The sequence below is a fragment of the Mus caroli genome, unplaced genomic scaffold (assembly GCF_978045245.1).
Source record: "Mus caroli unplaced genomic scaffold, Mus_caroli_1 scaffold_17, whole genome shotgun sequence".
Lineage (NCBI taxonomy): Eukaryota > Metazoa > Chordata > Mammalia > Rodentia > Muridae > Mus > Mus caroli.
The window spans coordinates 85851828-85862873 of record NW_028227272.1 but is presented as its reverse complement, the minus strand read 5'-3'; positions in this window follow the sequence as shown (position 1 = coordinate 85862873).

Below are 11046 nucleotides of genomic sequence, written 5' to 3'. Positions count from 1 at the left end.
TACCTGTGTCTTCATCATGAAGTTTATTGAAATAGTGCCATGTAGCTGTCTTTCCATATTCTACTCACTTCAGGAGACACTTTTCCTAGTTATTTTGTCATTTGTTGTAGAGATAATGAGAACTACATAGAATTAAAAAAAAAGGAATAAATGAGTAAAACTTTAGTCCTATGAGGACCATTACATACTTTGGAGTTTTGAAGAGAAGCACAGATCAGCACTGTCAGATTTAGTTTGATGATTCTTAAATGTAACTCCAAATAAAAACTCCCTACAGAAGATATGAAACAAGTTAAATACTGACATCTGTCAAGAAAGAGAAACATGAGAGTGAGCTGAGAGTGCTTTTTTGCAGTAATGTCAATTTCATGTAGGAGCTGTACATTCTGAATTCATACAGAACACTGAATTCCCAATAGGAGAGTCTAACTTGCTCCAATCAGGTGAAAGATATAATTTTATGAAAAGTCATGGTATATTTGAAAAGTTATTAAATGAGACAGCTACTTATTTCTTCTGATGGCTCAGAAGAAACTAGAATAAAATCAGGATACTCATTATTAAAATATAGAAATAATAGAAACCCTGACATATTCAAATTAAATAATAAATTGATTCATTTATAAATGGGAAATTGAAAGTTACACTCATCGTTTTATTGACCATTGTATTTCCTGAGTAAGACAGACATAAATCCACTGTGCACATGAAGCAAATGGTATGGTGTGCATCTCCAATTATATTATTTGTTGCAGTATATTCAGCATTTATGAAAAAATACACAAAGCATTCCTAATGCAAGGAAAACATATCCTGGTGGAACAAAAGAGTTACCTGAACCAAAATGAATTGTACTATAAATAGAATTAATAAATAAGAAATGTAAAATATCTATTGTTATGTAGTAAAGATAGATTCCATATGAGTAGAAATGACTGATCAAGGAAGAGAAAGTGAACTATAACCCAGAATAAGAATAATGTTATAGAAAAAGAGAGCAAAGTACTTGAAGCATGCTGGAGAGTCAGTAGACTTACTAAAACCCAGTCATTTCCATGAATTCGCGGAATAGTAAGCAAACAGCAAAATTCTTTAAAATTAAGGTAAAGTGGTTGAAATGAGATGTAAAGGAAAAACAATTACACAAATACAAAAATTGAAGAATTAAAGGGGCAAAATTAAAGTGTGTGATGTGTGCTTTATGTGGTTGAATTAGGAAAGGGTTGGAAGAAACTGGCGAGGAGGGACACCTCATAGGAAGACCAGCAGTCTCAACTAACCTGGATCCCCAAATTCTCTCAGACACTAAACCACCAACCAGCAGCATACACCAGCTGGTCTGAGGCCCTTGACACATATACATCACAGGACTGCCTGATCTGGCCACAGTGAGAGAAGAGGCACCTAACCTTAGAGAGACTTGAGGCCTTGGGAAGTGGGGATATTTAGTGGGGTGAAGGTGGGGGTGGGGATGTCCTCTTGGAGATGGGGAAATGTGAGTGGGGTGGGGAGCAGTCAGAAAGCAGACTGGAAAGAGTATGGCAACTAGATTGTGAAAATAAATTAATAATAGTTATAATAAAATGGTAATAATAAAAATGATGATGATGTTATTAATTTAAAAAAAATTAAAAGAGAATGTGTAGCAATCCATCACTTGAAGGTCAATGCAGACTGGTCAAGAATGTACATTTTAAATTCTATCAACTAGAAATAAAATTAAGAACAAGTATTCTTGGTATGCCCTCTTGATTTATTTTCTTGTTGCTGTAATCAGACATCCAATGGGAAACACACTCAAGGATAGAAAGCTTGATTGACATTCGAGGCTTAAGTCCTTACTTTGGTATTCCTGTGATATTACAACAAACAATTGGACATTCTCTCCATATGGATTTTTCTTTTCAGATGTTTCATCTGTGAAATTTGCATTCTACCTAATTGAAATGCTGCATATATGACCATGTTTGCTCAAATGGCCCTGCTTTGATCCTCTCAGATAATCAGTGGGAAGGTGACCAACCATACCACCTTCCTGATACACATAGTTTTCTTGGCTTTTGAGACATTGGTGTTTATTCTGCCCCAACCCAGAAAAAACAGATGACTCATTATTGCCCGCGCTTTTGTTCCCCTGGTAAGAACACGCTCAGGGCAACCGGAATCTTCTGCAGTACAAACTTTATGGCTTACCCCATCAGGAGCCAGTGGAGAAGGGAGCCAGAGAGAGCGAGAGATGGCGGAGCCCCCTCCCTTTTATGGAGGACTGTCCTCCACCTCGGATGTGTCACTCCCTGATTGGCTGCAGCCCATCAGCCGGAGTTGTCGTCACGGGAAAGGCAGAGCACATGGCGTGGAAAGCTACCCCGGCACATGCGCAGCTTGCTTGTTTACTACTTAGAACACAGGTGCCAGTGCCATCAGCGCCATCTTGTAATGGCAAATGTGAAGGCGGCTCCTTACAACTCATCACTCTAGCTACTTCCATTTTTGACTTTCTAGAATATTTAAATTGCAATTTTAAAAATTGGAGAATTCATATCCTATTGAAACTATCAGAATAAATTATAATTCAGTAAGATTTTTGTATTTTTTTTACACTAGTGGCCCTAAGAACTGAGAACTCTTTTCATCCTTTATTGTACTTATTTACATAGCATTGGAATCAAGAGTGGTGATGGAAAAGAGGAAGGAGCAGAAGAAAAAAAAAAGCTAAGAAGTCCTTTACAATAGTATATTAACTATATGCAAAATAACAAAAGAAAACTGAATCAATTTAAAACATCTTTGAACAACTTTATTAATTTGTTCTGGCTTTGTAAACATAACTATTTCAGGAGAAAGTTACAATTTTATTACTTTTTGATATAAAGTTTAAATTGCCAGTGAACAAAAACTATGAAAATAGTCTATTCCTTGCTGATACCTAAACATCAATAATAACATTGAGTCTGCTTACTGCCTATTAGGACATGTACCTCAATATGCTCATACTTAAAATACCTTTACTGGAACAGTAAAGTATTAATAAGCTACTGAATGCTAATATGTCTATGAGTTTCAGTTTTTCATAATATTGTAGTTTATGTAATCTAAGAAGTATAATGAACCTTAAAAATAGAGAATCATAGCCATGCGCCAAGTTCCTCCAAAGACTCTCTGAGAAATGTATACTAGGTGGTGTGTTCCACGGTGTGTACATCACAGTGTGTGTTTACTCAGCGTAGACTCCGTTCCCTACAACACAAGTGGACCATGCAACCTTGGAACTAGGCTTCCAACCTGGGTAGCTTGCTACAATAATAAATATTGTAAGTGATCACACTGTACTGGTAAGTTGTATTTATAAATATAAGGACACAATACAATGTAAAACAAGGTAAAAATGACACAACTCTACTGATCTGTCCCCAGAAGAGAACTTTCCAGTCTGAGAGCTGCTGAGTTATTGGACGAAATCAATGTGATGTAACCTTAGACTTCACAATCACTGTATACTTGAACTAAGTCAATTTTTGAAGCATCATTTTAGTACTAAAGTAAACTGATCTTTTGTAACCATTTTATCTATTATGTTTTATTTTTAAATTTGACTTTTTGTAATAGAAATTTAAAATATAAGTGTATTCTATATCAATATTTTCCTTTTTATATAATTACTTTTCCCTATTTTCTATTTCCTAACTTTTGAGACATTGTGTTATTTTATTTGTTTTTAAATACTCCTCCTCCTATTCCTCCTCCTCCCCCTCCTTCTTGTCCACCTCTTCCTCCTATTTCTTTTTAGCCTTAAAATAAGATATACATCCATTAATGAGCCTATTAGCCTACATCTACCAGGTTATGGTAATCACTTTCCTTCTTCCTCACTTAAGGGTCCCCAGGGGCAGTGACAAAAGGGAAGTTGACACGTCCTGCAGTAATGATGACTTACTTTCTATGGAGCCCACCTGAAGTACCTGAGGCTCCGTTAGAAGGAATGCCACTGTCTTCAGAACCTCTTCTGGTAGTTTGTTTGACTTGTTCCTTTTTTAAATTATCATTTCAAGTATCATTGCATTCCTTTTATTTATTTTATGTGTATACGAGTGTGATGTGAGGGAAAGTGCATTTGAAACATGTTTGTGGCATTCAGAGGACAACTTGTAGACTTGGTTTTCTCCTAATAATCCTCGGCGTTGAATTTCGATTATCGGACTTGGAAGTAAGAACTAGTACCTGCCTCACCACTTTTATTTCATCAGCCTCATCCTTCTCCTCCTCATCATCATTATTTTATATATTAGCTTATAAGCAGATAAAAAAAATCAAAAATCATCCTCTCGGTGACTTAACACACTTTAGTGTTGGGGTCCATGTTTCAAACACTTGAAGGAACTTCTTCAGGCTGTAATAAGTTCTATTAAGCCTTTAGAAAAATCTTTAACATATCTGTAGACTTGTATTGCCAACAGTTTTCAATTGTCTTGACTACCCTTCAGCTATGTATTCCTATTTTATTATCTAGAGCTCTGGGTGCTAGAGGACACTGTTACTTAATTCCACACTCATCTCTCTAGGATAGATGCTTATGATCTCTGTCATAAGACTGTTTTCCAGTCTCCTTGCCCTTGACAACTCCTTTGTAAGTGCACATGAATTTCTTCAATGTTTAATCTCAGGCATCACTTAAACTCTGTTTGGTGACATCACCTCAGCCCCAGGCAGCTATTTAATATAGTCTTGGATGCTGCAATCCTCCCTAAATTGCATCACATTTTCTTCAGTGATACAAACAGCCTACTGAATGGTCGTCCTCCGTAGAACTTAAAAAAAAAAAAAAAAAACAACAACAACAACAAAAAAAAACCATACCAGTTGTTGCTTATACCAAAGAGGCAGCATATCAAGAGACATACACTATTTAGATTTGTACTAAAGCTATATAGACTACTGACTCTTGGATGGCTCTAAGGAATGGGCCCTTATGGCTGAAGAGAGCACAGACTTAGAGATAATCCATGCCTGGTACTGGAATCTGAGCCAACTTTCTGGGACAAATGAGGACCTGGACCTTAGGAAAAGAATCTTTTAATTTGATAGATCAGCATAATTCCTCAGCAAATTTCTAAATTGTATCCATATACCTATACATAAGAGTAGCTACCACTATACAGTAGAGAAGTTTCTCTTCACAGTAACTGAGCATTACTGAAAACCATAACTGGAGACAAGTAGAGTTCATCAGAGCATGGGGAGCCCAGCCTGCCAATGGATGCTTCTACATCACAATGCCTGCATCTGTGGCTCAGAGAACCACACCATTGCATACACTAGCAAGATTTTGCTGAAAGGACCCAGATATAGCTGTCTCTTGTGAGACTATGCTAGGGCCTAACAAACATAGAAGTGGATGCTCACAGTCAGCTTTTGGATGGATCACAGGGCCCCCAATGGAGGAGCTAGAGAAAGTATCCAAGGAGCTAAAGAGATCTGCAACCCTATAGGTGGAACAACATTATGAACTAACCAGTACCCTAGAGCTCTTGTCTCTAGCTGCATATGTATCAAAAAATGGCCTAGTCGGCCATCACTGGAAAGAGAGGCCCATTGGACACGCAAACTTTATATGCCCCAGTACAGGGGAACGCCAGGGCCAAAAAAATGGGAATGGGTGGGTAGGGAAGTGGGGGGAGGGTATGGGAGACTTTTGGGATAGCATTGGAAATGTAATTGAGGAAAATACATAATAAAAAAATTAAAAAAAGAAAGAGGCAGTAGAAAGACTAAAAGAGCCAGGATACTAGGAGGTCTTCTGTGAAATAATGTCTCCTAGAAATGGTTGCAAAACAAGACAAGAACAGTGTCAATATCAATGCACCTGTTAAAGTGGAAGGGGTCAGAGTTCATGGGGTCCCATCCCTAGACAAAGAACTATAGCAACTAGTGTCTTCTTGGAGGAGAATTAGCTTCCTCTAGGGATGAACCCACTTACAGGTTTTCCAGTGTAGACTGAGCCAGCCTTTAAACCACATACACTCAAAGAAAATCAGACTAAGTATGCTGCATGTGTGCATCTGTGTGTGTGTGTGTGTGTGTGTGTGTGTGTGTGTGTAATAATAATTTAAAAAGAGGCTATCAACTTGATAGTGGGAGGGGGACATTGGAGGACTTAAAGTGCGGGTATGTAGGATAGAATGGAGGGAAAAAGGGAAAAGGACAGTTATATAATTATTATAATTAGACTATATTATTAATAATAACCTAACCAATTTTTGTTTGCCTGTGATTAGTATAATGCTGAGAGAGATATGTTCTTGCACATGGGCTTCAATCCAGGTCGTTAGAAATTTCTCTATATCTGGGTATAGTCCTTCTCAAATGTTGCTATTCTCATTATCTTCAGTGAAGCGAATTCTTTCGTCACTTCTTCTGCTTTGTTTTTGCTATTCAAGATTGTCATTATAGTGAAATTGAAAGTGGATGATGGGCAACAACCATCACAGATTTTTCTCTTTGTAGTTCCTAATGATTTAAAATTTTTGTTTCCTAGCTTGTCTTATTATGGTCACCTACAGACAGTATAGGCAGGGATTCCATATGCTTGCAGGCCACCGTGAACAAGATAACACAAAGTTACAACGAGCACTAACATAAAAGAATGATGCAACCAATCAGAAGCATAAGTTGCCTGAGGCTGCTGCCAATGTCACATGGGCCACTATCTTATTACAGACATGTTGGGCAAGATGGAACACATTCTAAAATAAGGACAAAAATTACAGAAGAGTAAATCTATAAGTTCCTTTTCAAACCCTTCATGTTCTACATAATCACAAGGCTATACTGTTGCAGGACAGTAAGTTCAGGGACGTTGCTCAACATCTTCCCAACAGGTCACAAACATAAGACAATATACCATGTTACGGTGTTACGATGGTTTGAAATCACTAGCTTATGCGAATTTCCCACAATGGGGATCCCTGTTGCCCATGTGGTTCTCAAAGAACTAAAATGTTAACACATAGCACATTAATGAAGGGAGATTTTTTTTTTCTGATTCATTAGAAGATAAAGAATAAGGAAAGGACTGAGCAGAGAGAGAGCCCTGAGAATGTGCGGTAAGAGGGATGCTTATACTCTGAAACCTGGCACACAATGGACTGGGAGTCTAAGTCACATCTGAATTTACAGAGTGCATCAACACTTCTCATTACAGGCAGAATAGGTTTCATGGAAAGCAAGCTCAGCAGGCAAATCAAATTGAAAATGTGAGCCTCTTTAATTGGATTTCAGCTAATTAAGAGAATTGTTTAAATGGAGTTTTTTTTTTTTTTTTTTTGGTTCTGCTGTATTAAAAAAAAGCCTCAGATTTGAATGAACTTGAAATATGTTAACATTATTTGGTTATTGTACGCTGAAGGGAGGCTAAAAGTTGTCTGCCAGTTACTCATCAGTATACAGGGAAACATGGACAACCTCTGTTCAAACTCACAGACTCTGTCTGCAAGAGAGTACAGGAGGCTCAGCTAGGCCCACAATGGACTCCTTCAGCTCTGACTGTGTTTCCAGAATCCCCCCAAACAAGATTTGGTTTTAACTCACGTTTTCAACACATGGAATACAACTTCTTTGTGTAAAGATATTGGAAAGGATTTCTACTGGATAACTCATATATTTCTGACTCCTGGAAACAGAAAACCACTCTTAGTTCTGACTATGTATGGTTTTCTAATGCCACCTTTCATTCCGTATTAGCTTCTCCTAACTCTGCGATTGATGGCAGGAGAAGCATCAGAGCATGCACTGAGATTCTGGATTCTGCAGTGAAACTAAGATTCATCCATCAAATCACTAATGACTTCACTGCTCAGTGAGATTGTATTCTACAGGCTGATGCTGCAGTGCTTGGGATCCCCACAAACACGGTCAGTGTGTTCCTGTCTGTGAATGGGAATAATAACAACATTGACTCTTGTTTCCAAATGAGTTCTAGACTTTCCTCCATCTGTGGTATGAAATATAGCAAATGAAGGATTGCTGTATTAGAGGATTTTGCTTGAGTACACCATAATAGAAGGTAGAGAAAATCTTTTACTGGAAATTAGACTCCTGACTCTTGTGTGTAAGGAAATAAAAGGAAAGGGCATGTCCAGTTTAAGTAAAGACTTTTCTTTATGGGACTTAGTGAACTTTTAGAGAAAGCTGACTCTTACTGCTTCCAGGTAGCAACTACACTTGTGCAATGTTGAAGAAATATACACATAATATAATTAAATAAAGGTGGGTTAATTCATTGGGAGGGGGGCTTCCTGAACATCTGTGCTGTGGTAGATACCTAATGGACTAATAATAAATTCAGTGCAGAATCTACTAGAAATTATTATGTAGTGACGAATGCATACATGTCTTAGAGTTTCCATTGCTATGAAGAGACATCATAACCAAAGCAACTCTTTTATAGGAAAACATTTAATTTGGGCTGGTTTACAAGTTCAGAGGTTCTGTCCATTGTCATCAAGGTAGGAGCATGGCAGCATTCAGGCACACATGGCACAGGAGTAGCTGTGAGTTCTACATCTTCATCTGAGTTCAGCCAGGAGAAAAACTGACTCTTCCATACTGGGCAGAGCTTCAAAGCCCACACCCACAGTGACACACTTCTTCCAACAAGGCCGTACCTCCTAACAGTACCACCCTCAATAGGCCAAGCATATTCAAACCACGAAATTTCACTCCCTGTCCCCCCTTCCCCCATAGGCTTGTTCAAACATGAGTCTATGGTGGTTCTTATAAGATAAATGCAGTTGGGTTGTCCTCTCTTTGAATACTATTCATTCAATGACAACAAAATTTCATTTCAAACTCTAGGCTATAAGTCCATGGTAATTTATGTGTTGATACTCCTGACATCAGCATTTATAACAGTGGTTCTCAACCTGTTGATCGTGATCCTTTTGGTTATAACATATCAGATATCCTGCATACCAGATATTTACAGTATTCTACCTAACAGTAGCAAAGTTGCAGTTATAGCGTTGCAATGAAATAATTTTATGATTGGGGGCAACCACAACATAAGGAACTCTATTAAAAGGTCATACATCAGGTAGTTTGACAAACACTTAAATTGGAAATTTGAATAAGAAAAGAACATGAACTATCATTAGTAAGTATAGTATGAGGAAACCTTGAAGAAATAGAGAACAAATTTTACTCAAAATGAGCATGTTGTAACTAGAACTACTAGCAAAAGGAGCAAGTGGTAAAATGCTGATTGACTTTTTCATAGTCATGATGCACAAATATTATGAAAAATAACTATGGATATTTCCAAGAATGTGATTGTATATGAATATTCTATATAGAGTATCAAAAACTGAACACATTTTCACTGAAGATGCTAAAATAATTTTCAGTTTCAAGCCTCACTTCTTTGCAGTGAGCTATTCTGGCTTCAGTGGCGGCAACCTGGGATGTATATTTAGGATCTAGGTGAGGCATGGTACGAGTAGGCCTGTCATGTGTCAAAGTCTTCAGACGTGTATGTGACACTGGATTGGTGCTTTGAGAAAGTGCGATCTCACTTAATTTTCATTGGAAGATATTGGACCTTCAATTTCTGGAACAGTGTTGGGACCTAAGACTGATGAGAGAATAAGCCATTGAAAAAATCCACGCTCTCTGGGTCTCTTTGAATCTAATGCATTTCCCACTTAGAGCAGGCAGGGAAGATGAATTATGCATTTTGCATGCTTGTTGCCATAAGATTTAAGGGCTGTCTGTGTACATACAGCTGTTCAATAGTAATTTAGAGTTATTCCATAAATATTGGATATTTTACCATAACAGTTATTTATCCTTTCACTCTCAAGATAGTAATTTTTCATCTGAAATTTCTGTAGTATATTTTATATTGGGAAATATCTCTATAATCATTTTCCATTAAATGTGTTTAATGTGGCATTGCAACGTGGTCCTAACTTTAGTCATAGATCTTATTGTTCATCTCTCTGATAGCATTTGGTTGGAAGGCAGTTGTTTTTCTTCCGAGGATACAATTTATTCTTATTAAGTCAATGAAAAATAAATATCATAGCTAAAGTTCAACAGACAGGAAGCTACAGCTGGTCTTTCCCAGTGGCTCATTTATGACTTCCAGTCCCAGGAAACCTATCAATAAACACCAAAAGCAGTCACAGGACATTAACTAGAACATAGACCCTGCCAAAGTCTTCATAAAAATTATATTGGTTTAAGATCTGCTTTATAGCAATGATTTTTTTAATTCTATAATCCATGATTTCTAGTTATAAATAGTCTTAAAATTAATTTATTTGGCCATGTGACCTCTAGCTCGTAGATATACTATTCTAAATAATGGGAAGGAAATGTATATCAAGCAACTACATGAAGCTCCATGCAGCATCACTGAACTAAACTCTAGAAATCTTACAAGAAAGTCCTTAGTATTTATTCTCGTTTAGCTAGCTATCTTAATAGGGGGTGTGCATAATACCATCTACTCATTCCTCAGAGCTTTTGGAAAAAAAATTCAACAACTTTTGTTGCTATGTTTTATAGTTTTATGTTAAGCTTGTTAACAAAATTGGTTGGCATAGGACACTTTGCCAAGTGTTTTCATGGTAATTCAACATGGGCTGAAATTAAAATTCAGTCATAATATTGGAACATCATTTGAAAATTGACCTAGTTTTGTATTTGCTTTAAAACAGGGTCTGACTATGTTCAGTCCAGGCCGGCCTGGAAGTTGGTATTTTCTCCTACAGGCTTCAAACTCACCATCCCCATCCTTGGCCTCAATTGACTAGTGGTGTTGTGAGCTGAGAGCCTAATGGAGTTATACCCTGGGTTTTCACATCTGTATCAATTCTGTGTCATTTCACCATGATGTCTTCATTTCATAAGCCTTAAATCAAGCTAATTTCTAAATGTTTGTGGGAAGCTTAGGGTCTGGCATAAGATTTTTGCAAATAGTATATTCCTAAATTCGTTTTAATATAGTTAGGGAGTAGGTCAAAGCTGTCTGAGTTGAGTGGACAGACT